Source organism: Gasterosteus aculeatus, chromosome 1, assembly GCF_964276395.1.
Source record: "Gasterosteus aculeatus chromosome 1, fGasAcu3.hap1.1, whole genome shotgun sequence".
NCBI lineage: Eukaryota > Metazoa > Chordata > Actinopteri > Perciformes > Gasterosteidae > Gasterosteus > Gasterosteus aculeatus.
Window position 1 is genome coordinate 15,366,918 of NC_135688.1, and position 17,026 is coordinate 15,383,943.

Genomic DNA, 17,026 nt, shown 5'->3' on the forward strand with positions numbered 1-17,026 from the left:
GTGACCCATTGAAGTTCAAAATGTTCATGCAAGCTTTTAAGCATTGTGTGGAGGAGAAAGCTGCATCTAAAGGGGATTGCATGTATTTTTTGGAAAGGTACACCAGGGGGCGTCCTCACGACCTTGTGCAAAGCTGTTTACATATGAGTGCGGAGAGAGGTTTTGAAACAGCTAAAGCTCTCCTACGGGAACACTTCGGCAATGAAACAAAGATTACAGCAGCATATATGGAAAAGGTTCTCAACTGGCCTGTGGTGAAGCCTGAAGGGGTTTTGTTTCTACAGGACTATGCATTATTTCTACGTGGATGCTATAATGCAATGTCAGATTTGGAGGACATGAAAGAGCTGGACTTGCCGGCTAACCTCAACTATTGTTTCAAAACTTCCTTTTAAGTTGAGGGAAAAATTTAGAAGTTCTGCTTGCGGTATTCGGGAGCGACAACTCCGCAAACCTAACTTTAAAGACGTTGTACACTTTGTGGAATATGAAGTAAAAATCTTGTCTGATCCTATTTTTGGTGATATTCAATCTACTGAAAGAGCGAGGCAGGTTAAAAGGGATGTGTATACAGCCAAGCCTAGGTCGAAGCAAGGTAACTTTGCTACAAACGTCTGTGCTGTTAGCAAAGTGCAACGCAGGGACACACAAGAAGGTAAACACAGGGAGAGCAACATCGGCATCAATTGTTTATTCTGTTTGCAAGATCACAGTCTGGATGAATGTCAACAACTTGCAAAAAACAAACATCGTGAAAAGATCAACTTCTTAAAGGAAAAGGGAGTATGTTTTGGGTGTCTCAACATTGGGCATTTGAGCAAAAATTGCGATAAGCGGAAAACCTGTGAAAAATGCAAACGGAGCCATCCAACAGCTTTACACATTCACGTCAAACAAGTGGACAAATCGATGAACAGCAGTGGCATCTATCCCAAGGAACCTAAACCAGCTGTAAACCATACGCTTGTGTCAGCTCAGACATTTGGGAGCCAGACCGGGGCCGGTGGTAGTGGAATGCTCTCCATCCTGCCAGTTCAGGTAAAAGCACAAAAGGGCAACAAGGTCATTCAGACTTATGCTTTTCTGGACAATGGCTCGACATCCACATTCTGCTCTGAAGTTCTTATGCGTAGACTTAATCTTACTGGAACAAAGTCAAAAATAGGTTTGTTAACGATGAGCCCAAAGACATCAGTGTCAACATACATTGTGAATGGACTTGAAGTAGCTAGCCTTAATGGAACAAGGTACTACAGTCTTCCAAATGTTTACACACAGAAAAAGATGCCAGTTGACACAGCAAACATCATAAAACCAGAGGACATATCACAGTGGCCTTACCTTGATCACATTGAAATCCCTGAAATTGATGCTACCGTGGAGTTATTAATAGGTACTAATGCTTCAAAGTTGCTAGAACCATGGGAAATTGTGAATAGCCAAGGTGAGGGTCCTTTTGCTGTTAAAACCCTATTAGGGTGGGTGATCAATGGCTTAGGAAAGGATTCCAAAGACAATAGGAATGGCATTGGCTATCCTTCTGTTTCTGTAAACAGATTATCTGTAGAATCACTTCAGCTGTTATTGGAGAAGCAGTACCAAAGTGACTTCAATGAGAAAATCGCCGACGACAATGAAGAAATGTCAAGGCAAGAGGCAAGATTCATTAAAATAATGGATCAATCTGTAAAGTTAAAGGACGGACATTACAGTTTAAAGCTGCCATTTAAAGCCCAAGAGGTAACTTTGCCAAACAACCGTTGTATTGCTCAACAGCGCCTCATTGGACTAAGAAGGAAAATGGAAAGAAATGAGAAATTCCACCAAGAATACACAAGCTTTCTTGAAAATGTCATCAGTAGTGGCTATGCAGAAATGGTACCACAGGATGAATTGCGTTGTGGAGAAGATAACCTGTTCTATATACCTCATCATGGAGTATATCACCCACGGAAGGGCAAGTTGTGAGTTGTCTTCGACTGTGGAGCTAAGTTTAAAGGAACGTCTTTGAACGAACAACTTCTGCAGGGTCCGAACCTTACAAGTTCCTTAATAGGAGTGTTTCTACGATTCAGACAAGAACCAGTTGCTTTTATGTCTGATGTGAAGTCTATGTTCTATCAAGTTGGAGTGGCCGACGAAGACAAAGACTTTCTAAGGTTCCTGTGGTGGCCTAATGGAGATCTGCACAAGCAAGTTGAAGAATATAGAATGACTGTACATCTCTTTGGAGCAGTGTCGTCGCCTAGTTGTGCATGTTATGCTCTAAGGAAGACAGCAGAGGACAGTCGGAATGGGTTTTCGGAGGAGGTGATTGACACGGTATATAAAAATTTCTATGTGGACGATTGTCTGAAAAGCTCACCGTCTGTGCAGAAAGCAGTACAGATTGTCCAGGACCTGACTGAACTTTGCCAGAAAGGAGGGTTTCATCTTACACAGTGGATAAGTAGCAGTCGCAAAGTCCTTGAAACAATTCCTGAGAAAGAACATTCTAAAAGTGTGAGTGAACTAAATTTGGACATAGACCAACTTCCGGTGGAAAGGGCACTGGGGCTACATTGGTGTCTGGAAAATGACAAGTTTAACTTCCATGTGAACTGCAAAGAACGGATGCAAACACGGCGAGGGATTCTATCAGTCACTAGTGCAGTGTACGATCCCTTAGGGTACGTTGCGCCAGTCCTTCTTCCAGCCAAGCACATATTAATAAGAGTTGAGAGTACAATAATTAATAAGAGAGTACAATAAGAGTTGTGCAAAAGGAACTATGGCTGGGATGAAGAAGTTCCACAAACCTTAAAACAGCAGTGGATAAAGTGGCTAACTGACCTGAAAGAGATCTCAGAGTTCCAAGTGAGTAGGTGCTTGAAACCACATGACTTTGGAACACCAGTCCACGCCCAGTTGCATCACTTTGCCGATGCCAGCGAAAGGGGATATGGCACGGTAACTTACCTAAGGTTACAGAACAAAGCAGGTCATATTCATATTTCCTTTCTTCTTGGAAAGTCCAGAGTAACACCTCTTAAACCCGTAACCATTCCTCGTTTGGAACTCACTGCTGCCGTTTTAGCTGTTCGAGTGGACAGGATGGTGAAATCAGAGTTACAGCTTTCTTTGTCAGAATCCTGTTTCTGGACTGATAGTACTACAGTCTTGAAGTACATCAGCAATGAAAACAAAAGGTTTCGAACATTTGTGGCCAACAGAGTAGCCATCATTAGGGAATCTTCAGAGCCAGCACAGTGGCGCTATGTTCACACAAAACAAAATCCTGCAGATGACGCATCTAGAGGACTGACAGTCCATAAGCTTTTGAACAGCAAAACATGGCTATCAGGTCCAGAATTCCTGTGGAGAGCAAGAGAAACATGGTTACAGTACGAACTGGAGTCCACATTGGAGGAGGATGATCCAGAGGTCAAAGTGGAAATCTCCACAAACGCAATAACCATTCAAGAGGATAATGCAACCAGCCAACTCATCACCTATTTCTCTGACTGGCAAAGGTTGAAAGTTGCAGTTGCATGGTTGCTGTTGGTCAAAGGGACTCTATTGGAGTTGAGTCAAAGAAGGAAGCAACTTGTGAAAGATGGAATGGCTAATCTTGATGTTGACAGAAAAATGTTGGAAGCCAGAAGGTCGTTCAAACGAGAACGTGTATCAACGGAGGATCTATTAGCAGCAGAAAACGCTATCCTTCAGTTCTGTCAGAGGGAAAGATTTGACACTGAGATTTGTGCACTAAAGACAGGAAAACCTGTAAAAGGGTGTAGCCCTATCTACAAGCTGAATCCTGTCTTAGAGGAAGGACTGGTAAGAGTTGGTGGAAGATTGTCCAGGACTGCAATGCCCGAAGAGAGCAAACATCCAGTCATCCTGTGTAAAGATCAGCACATCTCCATGTTAATTCTTAAAAATATTCATGAACAGACAAGACACGGTGGGAGAAATTACATCCTTTCCAAATTGAGAGAGAAGTTCTGGGTCACTCATGCCAATGCAGCAGCAAGGAAAATCTTGTCAAATTGTCCTTTTTGCAGACGTCACCAAGGAAAATTGTGTGATCAAAAGATGTCGGATCTTCCCAAAGAGAGGATTACTCCAGACTTCCCTCCATTTACTAACGTGGGCGTGGACTATTTTGGGCCTATTGAGGTAAAACAAGGACGTTCTTATGTGAAACGTTATGGAGTTATCTTTACATGCATGGCCAGCAGGGCAATTCATTTAGAAGTGGCACACTCGTTAGACACAGACTCCTGCATCAGTGCTATTCGTCGATTCATATGCCGAAGAGGACCCGTGGCACACTTTCGCTCAGATAATGGCACAAATTTCACAGGTGCAGAAAAGGAACTAAAAAGAGCAATTGCAGATTTAAACCACAGATCAATTGAGAAGGCTTTAATTCATGACAATATCAAGTGGACGTTCAACCCACCTGCAGCTTCCCATCATGGCGGTGCTTGGGAAAGCATGATCAGACTGGTCAGGAAGGTCTTGGTATCTGTTTTACATCTACAGACTCTAACTGATGAAACGTTAGTCACAGTCTTATGCGAAGCCGAAGCAATCTTGAATGACCGACCAATTACGAGAGTTTCTGAGGATCCTAATGATTTAGAGCCACTAACACCTAATCATCTTCTTACTTTGAAAAGAATACCAGTTTTGCCTCCAGGTCTGTTTGATCAAAAGGACCAGTACGTAAGACGAAGATGGAAACAGGCTCAGACTCTTTCGTCCACCTTTTCCAGAACAAAGATAATCTTGCAACGCTACAGGAAAGACAAAAGTGGAACAAAACACAACGTAATCTTATGGAAGGAGATATTGTTTTGATTGCAGATGCTACAGCACCACGAAATTCTTGGATGATTGGAAGGATTATTAAATCCTTTCCAGACAAATCAGGCATAGTTAGATCTGTGCAAATCAAAACCAAAACAAATGTAATTGAAAGACCAGTGACAAAACTAGGACTATTGGTAGAGCAGTCAATGTAAAAGTAAAACAAATGCACCAAAAGAGGGTTGATTTGCTTTTGTTTATTATTTTTGTTTGCAAACGTTGTTTTTGTTGTATGAATGTCTCCATACATGAATTGTTTGTAATTGTCATGTCTTGAAGTGCCATGAACAATTAGGGGCCGGTTGTGTTGGAGCCATTCTGAATACGGCAATGGGATGGCGCTGTTTTTGCCACCAGCCTATTTAACGCCAGGGCTAATTAGTGCAGGTGTGGCGCACAGCGAGGCAGATAACTTTTGACCGTGAGGCACGGCGGATTGGGAACCGAATTGTTTGTTATTTTTGTTATAAATAAATGGATTGACATATCCGATGTTAAGTTCAGAAGTTTTTGAAAGTAAGTTATTTTTATTTTAAGACACAAACAATTCGCCGGAAAACACGAGTACAAAACAACTTAAATGTGCGCCAACAATTATTATTATTACCTTCTGGTCTCTTCATGGCCTCCGGTGCCATCGCTGTCTCTCTCCGCTTCGCCAAACCCAAATGCTTTTACCAACCGTCTGGTTGTGGCAAAAATTAAAACTGTCAAAGCAATGGAGGACAACGTAGAGAATTTAGAAGTGGGAGGTAATGTAACTTGTGCAAACCTAAACGCCTGAAATTGTTAAACCAGTCCACCGCTTTTGGCAATCATGCCTCCCTGCGTGTCGGTGCCCTCTAACTTCCCTTCTGCACTGTTGTTGTCAAAGCTGGATGACAACAAGGCAACAAACACAATCGTGACTTCAGCATCTAGAAGCAGAAAAGGCTAATTGTTTTTAAGAAAAGGGTTTTGGGCTCATGGACTTGGATAGTTTATCAATATCACTGATATCGTGAGAAATGTTCTCCCACCGATGTATTGTAGTTGATAAAAAAAACAAGACGGCTGGTTAATAATATACAGGAAAGCACACTATTTTTTACAGTAAATTCTCAAACGTTTTTCATTATAGTTCCTCTAGACCAGGCGTCTTCAACGTTTTTCAGGCCAAGGACCCCCAAACTGATGGCGAGATGGAGCAGGGACCCCCTATTCTACAGAGTTTCGTCCGCCATCTTTTATTTTTGAGCTTTGCCCTTTTACGTGAGCATGATGGTGATCTGATTGGCTGGTGCCTGTGCTGTTGTATCAGCATGAAAGGAGCTGTGAGTGAACCGGTGCCCAGCTTGAGAGCTGCTGTGAGAAGCTGGATGTGTGTTTTGCGGACTGAAAGATAATGTCTTCTCCATTAATTTATCCGTTCGCCACAATATGTTGGATTTATGTTAATGTGTAACAATAAAGAAGACAATAAATACAATTCTGATATTGAAGACATTTAAATTTGGGGAAAAAAAATTGCAACCAAGAATTTCGCGACTCCCCTGCAGTATCTCCGTGGACCCCCTGTTGAAGACCTCTGCTCTAGACCAAAAAGAATACACAGGATACCAAGAATAACCATTTATCTTTAATACCTTGATTCTCACAAAAAAACCTGACACCAGTCTTGAAGATTTCCCATTACTAAAGCACAACAGAAATATACACATTTCTAAGTTGAAAAAGGCCGAACTGACATATCACACATTTTTAACAGCTCAAAATAACCAACGTAAAAGGGGCCGCTGTTTTTTAACCAAAGAAAGCTGCACTGGCATACGCAACCAAGGCCACCATGATCATATAAATTAAGAAATTACCAAATGAGAAAATAAGGTTGGCTCTAAAGCGGTCTTCTTTAACACAAAACAATAACTAATAATAAAAAAGTCAAGGACGTAGACTTTGATGTCAAACTAAAATCCTTCAAGAACTTGCACGAGAAGATTTACAATGAGCTGTACAAGATGAAGGTTGGTAGAGCAGATGTGCTGCTCTGCTTGATATTGGGGGACGTGGAAGTTGAAGATTGCATCAACATGAATCACGGTGATCCGAGAACCAGTATCTAGAAGTTCTTCAGCCGCGTGGGCCGAGCCTTCAACGTCTTTAAGAGGAGAGACAACCGTATATATCCAATGCCTAACACGGTGTGTGAGACAGTCGTGAGACATTCGCGGGACACAGTGTGAGACAGTCTGTGAAAAGTCTGTAAGACAGTTGGTGGGACAGTGTGTGATACATTGTGTGAGAAAGTGTGTGAGACTGTCTGTGAGACAGTCCCGGGACAGTGTCTGAGACAATTGGAGGAACAGCCGTGAGACAGTCTATGAGAAGCAGTGTTAATACCGTTGACGAAAATGTATCTTTGAAAATAAAAACTATGACTAAATCTATTTTAACTTTTGTTAACGAGACGAGAAGAGACGAAAATGTTGTTTTTTGACGAAGTCACGCTAATTTTTTTTCCTAAATTTGCATGCACCTAACATCATTGGTTGAATGTTGCCGGGTCCTGTATCCACACTCCACGCCTTCCCTGACATGCCCAGTCTTGCAAGTGAAGCCCTAGTGACTGGTTCAACATTGCATGAAAGCTATTTGGACACACTTCAAATTTATGGTGACGGAAAACAAAACCCAATGCACCGTAATAACTGGAGATAAATCATGCGATTTAAAATCAGTGGGAAAAACACGACAAACCTCAAAAGACAGTTCATGCCACGATAAGTTTGCTAGTAACTCTCAATGATTGCTAGCTAATATTAACTAGTTATAAGCATATATTTGCTTAATGTTAAGTCCATTTCAAAAGGGGCAGTCGAGTGTATAGGATTTCAACTTGAATATCTATCCCTGTGTGTTCAGTTTTTCGCTGTATTTTTAAAGCTCTAGTGGTGGAATGTGACCATATCTATACATACAGTATATTACATCAAATACAATGCGTTCTAACATCTGATTTTAAATGATGATGGAGGATTAATATTTAGACATACGATTAAATAAGGACAAGTTTATTTTGATTGCTTCAGTTTGAGAACATTATTTTGAAAGCACTTACCGGATGGACACTGTCTGCACTGTCCGCACGCAACTGGACCGCAATTCTTCTTTTTGATCACAAGAAGGCACGTGATTTAGATTTCGGTCAAACGTAACGCTAAGAATATCTATTTCATAATCAATGACCTTTTGTATGTACAAGAAAAGTCACTAATTCACAATATGTGTACAGTTGGCTTAAGACGACCCTAATGCTCCAAACTAAAACAAATCACAACAGTAACGTTGCATCAGGTAACATTCTATTTAGTTTTTCTAGATGGTTTACATAGAATGATCATTAAGCTATAATGGCCCTTCAATACATTATTATTGCACCCAATGTCTAGGTATGTTTATTTTTTAGAGGATTCTGCTTTTTTCATTGTATTCCTAACGCTCTCAGTGGAAATGGCTGCATGACACTATGTATTTACGACTTGAAAAAAAAATTCAAGATTGTGCTAGTTTAGTCCGATTCCTTCAATTTGGTAAGTGCATTTTGAAAGTATTATCCGCATGAACACATGAATCTGTGTAGCGTGTTGAGAATAATATTGCAGTTCGTCTCTGTGACCACCGGAGGGAAGCAAAGAAAAGCGAGTCGAGTGAATTGGTCCTTGAACATAGAAACTAATTGACATTTTTAAACCTTCCAGTTACTTTACTCTCGTAGTCTATGCGTTTCCAATGTTTCTTTAGAAAATGCGATTGCATTCACGCTTGAGAAATCATAACATTAATGTGATACGTTTTCAATTGTATAGATTTATCATGCTGAACGAAACCTGTAAGTACTGTTGGAGGCACGTGCACAGACATTTTGGAGGGCAGGTGCTCAAACCAAAACAAAAGGGCACCCATCGCCAAAATTATTCATGAAATTAAAAACACTAATAAAATAAATAAATAAAAACACAGTAGGATATTTTCCCTGTCCTTCTGCTTTTAGAGTCTTTTGTAAATGAGATAAACAATGTTGTGCATAATAATAAAAAGCTGACGACACACAAAATGTTTTTGTACTGTTTTGTGTTGAAGCATAAGCAGCGTTAATATACCACAACATACCTCACCAGACTGTCATGTAGCTCAACTTAGGACCTACCTTTCATTTCAACAATTGTATATTAAACAAAACAGTTAATGGTTAGTGGTAGTAGTTTACCACTAAACAACGTCGGGGGATTTCACAAACACCGTCATCACCTGTGTGTCAGCACTGCACGAGCACTAGGCGGAGGAGGAGGAGGAGGAGGAGGAAGGAGCGCGGCTTGTGGGCGCCGCGGAGCAGTTCGGTTAAATTCTCACAAGAACTCAAATAAATGCCCCGTCGAATGTCAAAACACATTTGGGGGGATTTGATGACAGTGCGAGTAATAGTTATTCTAAAATATTGATGAATGAAGAAACAATTGTGCTCCAGCAGAAGGGGCACTTTTCTCATATAGGTCTTAAACAGCCTCCAATAAACGCAGTGCCAAAGACTACACCATGCATGCCCAGCTGTTTTGGTAATGAATGAGAGTTAAATAGATATTGTTCGTTGAATTTGAGCTATTCCAAACCTTTACTTAGCAATAGTTGATTTGACCACTCTCATGTAGGATTATGTACCGAGCACCGGTGCCATATTGGTGCCCACACGACCGGTAACTACCGGTAAGTACCGGAAAGCCCCTCGGATTTCGGTGGTTGCTTTCGGTGCCTGAGCCGATTGAAAAACTTGAATTAAACTAGGGTGACCAGATTTGAGTTTGTGAAAAAGAGGACACTTCGTCGCGGAGAGGGGGGGGGGGGGGGGGTTAGTGTATAGCATGCCGTACCATGACCATGTGAATGCATACAAATGTCACAATTGAAATGACAAAAATGACACAAATGACTATATGAACATCTATTTATTGAACTTTAACAAAACTGAAAAGTGCAAATGTAAAACAAATCTTTTTTTGTGAGATTTAGTCCAGCGCTTCTTTAATGTGTCTTGTCCATATATTGAAGCAATAATGATAACAAATAAACAAATACTAAATAGTAAATACTTTATATAGCCACATATTAAAATAAGAAAAGCTTCCGAAGCATCACGGCCGAGGCGAAAACATGGGTATTTTCTTTTAGTTCGTCCGTAAACTTACATTTACGTTTCGGCATGGCTGCAGATGTGCTGTAAACAATGCAACTAGTGGAGGCGGCAAAGTGCTCAGTGTTGCCAGATTGGAAATGGTGAAGTATCGTACCAAAGGCTCAAAATGGTCGTATTTGGAGGATAATTATCGTGTATCTGGCAACATTGAGATCGGTCGACCAATGACTGTTCTCTCTACAGTCAGAGCTCGCGAAAGAAGGTGGAACGTAAGGGAGACACCATTTCCAAAACTTGTAAGGGCGTAATAACTAGTTTGTGAAAGACCCAGAGAAGGATTTTTTAGGTCTCAAAAAGAGGACATGTCCGGGGAAAAGAGGACGTTTGGTCACCCTAATTAAACAGTCTGATAACTGTCCTCGCAGCAGCTAACGATAGCTCACCGCTTGTGTAGCTACAGCAGCTAGCTAGCCATCTACCTTCTATTCGTATTTATTTTTCTACACAATAGAAAAGCGATGTGCTCTCGTGCCTCATGCAGCTCTTCTGTGTTGCACGTCAATACTTTGAGACAAACGAGGAGCGTCAATCTAACGTAAATGCTTTTCAATAAATGTCTTTAGTTCCTGCACAATGAACATGAATCTCAAATTAAATGATTAATATTCCCCAAATTCCAATTAACTACACTTCCGCTGTTACAGAGGGGAAACACTGTAATCATACTGTAAACTTTCAAAAGTTCATATATTGTGCATAGTTTGAAGTGAAAAAAAACTTTTCTTCAATTGTGTTTGGGTTCAGGCTCTGTTTAGGATCGGTATCGGAAAAACCCAAACGATACTCATCCGTACCAGACATGAGTCTGCACGCTCAACGTGAAGCTACAGCCAGCCGCTGGTTAGCTTAGCATGGAGACTGGAGACAAGAGGGCTCGAAAGGGATGTTTAGAAATCCGCATTCAACAGTTTACAAATTTCCGACTTGATGAAACAATGGACAAAAATTGTTCTTTATTTATTCTTAAAGTGTTTGCTTTCAAGATCAAGATGGGGTCATAGAAAAAAACAAGTAGAGCAAAGTGTTTTATGCACCATGTTAAGTGGATGAGCTTCATCAATACAAATACACCGTCCACACACACACATTTTCTCTAATGGCTCATTTGCATAATGTAGATACCTTCACTGTAACCATAGAGACGTTACATCATGATGGAACATTTCTCCATGTTCCATGTTCTATGCTCCGTTCACCACAGCACAAGAAACACAGTCTGTTGCACATCCAGTCAGTCAGTTTCAAACCTCGCATCTACACACTGTTTTCCGGACCTACACTTGCAGAAAGCAACCATGTAATGCCTCAGGAGTCTGTAGAGGGGACGAAGACGCGTTCTGCTGCACTCAACAGAGCTCAAGGTAAGTGAGGAATCCAGACAGACTGCAGCCTTACTGCTGTGAATGATGTATTGGTCTATCGGGTGGAGAAGGCTGTGATTTAGAGCTAATACCTTGAGATAAACATCTGATTCCTGCTGTTGTCATGTAGATGTACACATGAATCTTGTATCACATCCTGATGATCTTCCTCACGTCTCTTATCCTTGTCTGCAGACCAACGGGACGCCATCAGGACGCCACGCCATCGGGACGCCACGTCAACGGGACGCCATCAGGACGTCACGTCAACCCCTCAGGAGCAAATCCAGATCTACTCATGACACACACACACACACACACACACACACACACACATAAATGTACACACAGACACACTAACATTTGGTTCTAAACAAAGATACACACTAATATGTAGATGTACACAAAGACACAATAACATTTAGATGTACACACAGACACACTAACAATTAGATCTACACACAGACACACTAACAATTACATGTACACACAGACACACTATCATTTGGTTCTAAACAAAGACACACACTAATATGTAGATGTACACAAAGACACAATAACATTTAGATGTACACACAGACACACTAACAATTAGATCTACACACAGACACACTAACAATTACATGTACACACAGACACACTAACATTTGGTTCTAAACAAAGACACAAACTAATATTTTGATGTACAGGAAGACATATTAATATTTAGATCTACACACAGACACACTAACAATTAGATGTACACACAGACACATCCTGATGATCCTCCTGACGTCTCTTCTCCTTGTCTGCAGACCAACGGGACGCCATCAGGACGCCACGTCATCGGGACGCCATCAGGATGCCATCAGGACGCCACGTCAACCCCTCAGGAGCAAATCCAGATCTACTCATGACACACACACACACCCACACACACACACACACACACACACACACACACACAGATGTACACACAGGCACACTAACAATTACATGTACACACAGACACAGTAACAATTACATGTACACACAGACACACTAACATTTGGTTCTAAACAAAGACACACAAAGACATATTAATATTTAGATCTACACACAGACACACTAACAATTAGATGTACACACGGACACATCCTGATGATCCTCCTCACGTCTCTTCTCCTTGTCTCCAGACCATCGGGACGCCATCAGGATGCCATCAGGACGCCACGTCAACCCCTCAGGAGCAAATCCAGATCTACTCATGACACACACACACACCCACACACACACACACACACACACACACACACACAGATGTACACACAGACACACTAACATTTGGTTCTAAACAAAGACACACACTAATATTTAGATGTACACAAAGACACAATAACCATTAGATGTACACACAGACACACTAACAATTAGATCTACACACAGACACACTAACAATTACATGTACACACAGGCACACTAACATTTGGTTCTAAACAAAGACACACACTAATATTTTGATGTACAGGAAGACATATTAATATTTAGATCTACACACAAACACACTAACAATTACATGTACACACAGACACATCCTGATGATCCTCCTCACGTCTCTTCTCCTTGTCTGCAGACCAACGGGACGCCATCAGGACGCCATCAGGACGCCACGTCATCGGGACGCTACGTCATCAGGATGCCATCAGGACGTCAACCCCTACACATTAAGATCTACACACAGACACACTAACAATTAGATCTACACACAGACACATCCTGATTATCCTCCTCACGTCTCTTCTCCTTGTCTGCAGACCAACGGGACGCCACCAGGACGCCACGTCATCGGGACGCCATCAGGATGCCAACAGGACGCCACGTCAACCCCTCAGGAGCAAATCCAGATCTACTCATGACACACACACACACCCACACACACACACACACACACACAGATGTACACACAGGAACACTAACAATTACATGTACACACAGACACACTAACATTTGGTTCCAAACAAAGACACACACTAACATTTAGATGTACACAAAGACACACACTAATATTTTGATGTACACGAAGACATATTAATATTTAGATGTACACACAGGCACACTAACAATTACATGAACACACAGACACATCCTGATGATCCTCCTCACGTCTCTTCTCCTTGTCTCCAGACCAACGGGACGCCATCAGGACGCCACGTCATCGGGACGCCATCAGGACGCCACGCCATCGGGACGCCACGTCAACGGGACGCCATCAGGACGCCACGCCATCGGGACGCCACGCCATCGGGACGCCACGTCAACGGGACGCCATCAGGACGCCACGTCAACCCCTCAGGAGCAAATCCAGATCTTCTCATGACACACACACACACACCCACACACACACACACACATAGATGTACACACAGACACACTATCATTTGGTTCTAAACAAAGACACACACTAATATGTAGATGTACACAAAGACACATTAATATTTAGATGTACACACAGACAAACTAACAATTAGATCTACACACAGACACACTAACAATTACATGTACACACAGACACACTAACATTTGGTTCTAAACAAAGACACACACTAATATTTTGATGTACACAAAGACATATTAATATTTAGATCTACACACAGACACACTAACAATTAGATGTACACACAGACACATCCTGATGATCCTCCTCACGTCTCTTCTCCTTGTCTGCAGACCAACGGGACGCCATCAGGATGCCATCAAGACGCCATCAGGACGCCATCAGGATGCCATCAGGACGCCACGTCATCGGGACGCCACGTCAACGGGACGCCATCAGGATGTCACGTCAACCCCTCAGGAGCAAATCCAGATCTACTCATGACACACACACACACCCACACACACACACATAGATGTACACACAGACACACTATCATTTGGTTCTAAACATAGACACACACTAATATTTAGATGTACACAAAGACATATTAATATTTACATGTACACACAGACACACTAACAATTAGATCTACACACAGACACATCCTGATGATCTTCCTGACGTCTCTTCTCCTTGTCTGCAGAGCAACAGGACGCCATCAGGACGCCATCAGGACGCCATGTCATCGGGATGCTACGTCATCAGGACGCCATCAGGACGCCACGTCAACGGGACGCCATCAGGATGCCATCAGGACGCCACGTCAACCCCTACACATTAAGATGTACACATAGACACACTAACAATTAGATGTACACACAGACACACTAACAACATTAACATGTTAATAACCTTTCTTCTTTTCTCTCTTCTCAGGAACTGCTTCAGGTGTTTTCCCAATGATTGTGTTATTATTATTTTTAATCATGTCGTCTGTTTATTATTTTAACAATGAAAATAAATTTTAATAAAAATAAAACCAAATGAATCCGTCTTGTTTTCTTCAGACCAAAGAGAATCACATGTTCTTTATTATTCGTTGACTTGAATGAAGTGAAACAACAATGATCTTGAGTTAATGAGCGTTTGTGTATTTAATGACACACAAAGGTTTCAGTCGACATTTTAAGCCTGATTTCAATTGTTGACTCACTTCCTCCTGTAATCAGACATCAGGCGGAAGAAGAAGAGAATATTTAGTCAATGAACATGTTTCCGATATGAAACATTTTGATTAAAACATGAATGCTTCTAAAAAAGGAAGTCAGGCAACTCAAAGCACAAACAAGCTCAATTCTATACAAATAAAGCAAATTCAAACCCCAAGTTCATCGGGACGTGTGAGCGCAGTCAAGTGCAACTCCAGAGTTACGAATATCTGTTCGTTCTCTTTGCTGCTGGACCACAGACAACATCTTCTCTCCCACGCTGTCAATCAGAAACCGCCACGCTGCAGGATGGGAGCTGCAGCCCTTCAACATTCCTACAGTTTAGATGAATAAATAAATATGATAAAAAACGGATCAGACAAATGTGTGTTAACTGCTCCCAAAATGACATATTCTAAATATTCTAATAGGATAATTTACTCACTCCAATGTTAATGGTAACTTGATTTCAACCATCTTTAGTGACTAAAATCAGCCAACGAATCAGAAGGTTTGTTCTCGGGGTTGATGTTCAAGACAATCATTAACACATCTAGTTGTCATTTTTTATTTATTATGTTCTATTACTAAATACTAAACTCATGCATTAATTAATATGTTTTACCGTTGAGGGGGCATGAAGTTAAATGGTTCGTCACCATACAAGTAAAAATTATTATATAGTGATAAACTATATAATATAACTAAACGTAATTTACATGTCTAAGTACTGCAAAAAGTTACTTTGATGAGAGAAAGTAGTAAGACTTGGTCGTGCGATGCTGGGGCGACGAAGAAAGAGCTTTTATTGCACTATTCAGAGGTGTATGCAGGAAGTCTTATTGTGAAAGGCCGGATCTCATTTTACATTTTCCGCTCTTGTTTATTTCACATCAGAGCGGAAGAACAAAATGATGTATTAGCAATAAATATAAAATTTGCTCAGTTTAATTAACAAATGCATGTTTGTACCTCCTGTTTTTTTTTTTTTTTTACAATGGACAGAAATACAACCCCCCCCCCCCCCCCCACCCCCGTGGGCAGAGGCTGTTTGTGTCGTGTGCTGTGTTTGATCAATATATTCATGTACCCAATGATACTTGTCACTGTATGCGCTGCGTCCAAATGGTAATGTGTAACAACACAATCTTTGACCTGCAAGTAGAGAATAATTGTGGTGACTCACTGTATATTTTGGTTTCAAACAGTGATGAAATATGATTTATAATTGTATCACATTCTTAAATTGTATTTATAAACCCTTTATTGTATACATTGTATTGCTATTCCCCCAGGCTACTCTTTAACTTCAAAATATTCACCAGAAAAAGTCTGATTCGTACTTTTATTGATGCTTTTTGAACATTGTTCCAAAGCTATTTTGAAAGTACTCACCGTAAATGGTGGTGGGCTGTCGCTTCTGTACCATATAATCTTGACATAAATAAAATTAGTCCCAACGCATATACTTGTTCTTGGTTAATACCTTTGAATAAAACTAGATAACTAGTATCAGTATGAAGACACACAATGACCTCAGCCTAAGGAGGCTTCAATCGATATTATTAGCTAGATATTCAATTATACAGTGAGTAACCACAATTATTCTCCACTTGCAGGTCAAAGATTGTGTTGTTACACATTTCCATTTGGACGCAGCGCATACAGTGACAAGTATCATTGGGTACATGAATATATTGATCTCATACACAGCACTAATCTGGTCAAAGAGAGATGGACAAATGGCTCTTTTCAGTTTAATACAATATGTATCGTCTATATGAACTTCCCCAGGTGAAATTACATTTACAGTTTAAAAGGATTGTCACACTGCAATGCTTGCACATCTGGCCCCATTTCAATCAATGATGTTAGGTATTTTCCATCAGCTATACAAACATGAGTGACTTAATTAATCGGATTGTGGCCAGGAGTAAAAACATTAATGCTTGAATGTTTTGTCTCATTGAAATCAGGTTAAAGCTCATAGGGCCAGGAGTAAGGAGTAAGGATACATTAAGACCTTTTAAGCGTCGCA

At 41.0% G+C, this 17,026-nt stretch overlaps 1 long non-coding RNA gene across 1 annotated transcript; it reads left to right on the forward strand.

The window, feature by feature from the left end:
• The first annotated feature begins 11,304 nt into the window (after window positions 1-11,304).
• Window positions 11,305-14,819, forward strand: LOC144407988 (uncharacterized). Its single transcript, XR_013467724.1, has 3 exons — window positions 11,305-11,445; window positions 11,641-14,624; window positions 14,717-14,819. It is a non-coding gene; the product is annotated as an uncharacterized LOC144407988 (long non-coding RNA).
• Window positions 14,820-17,026: the final 2,207 nt, after the last annotated feature.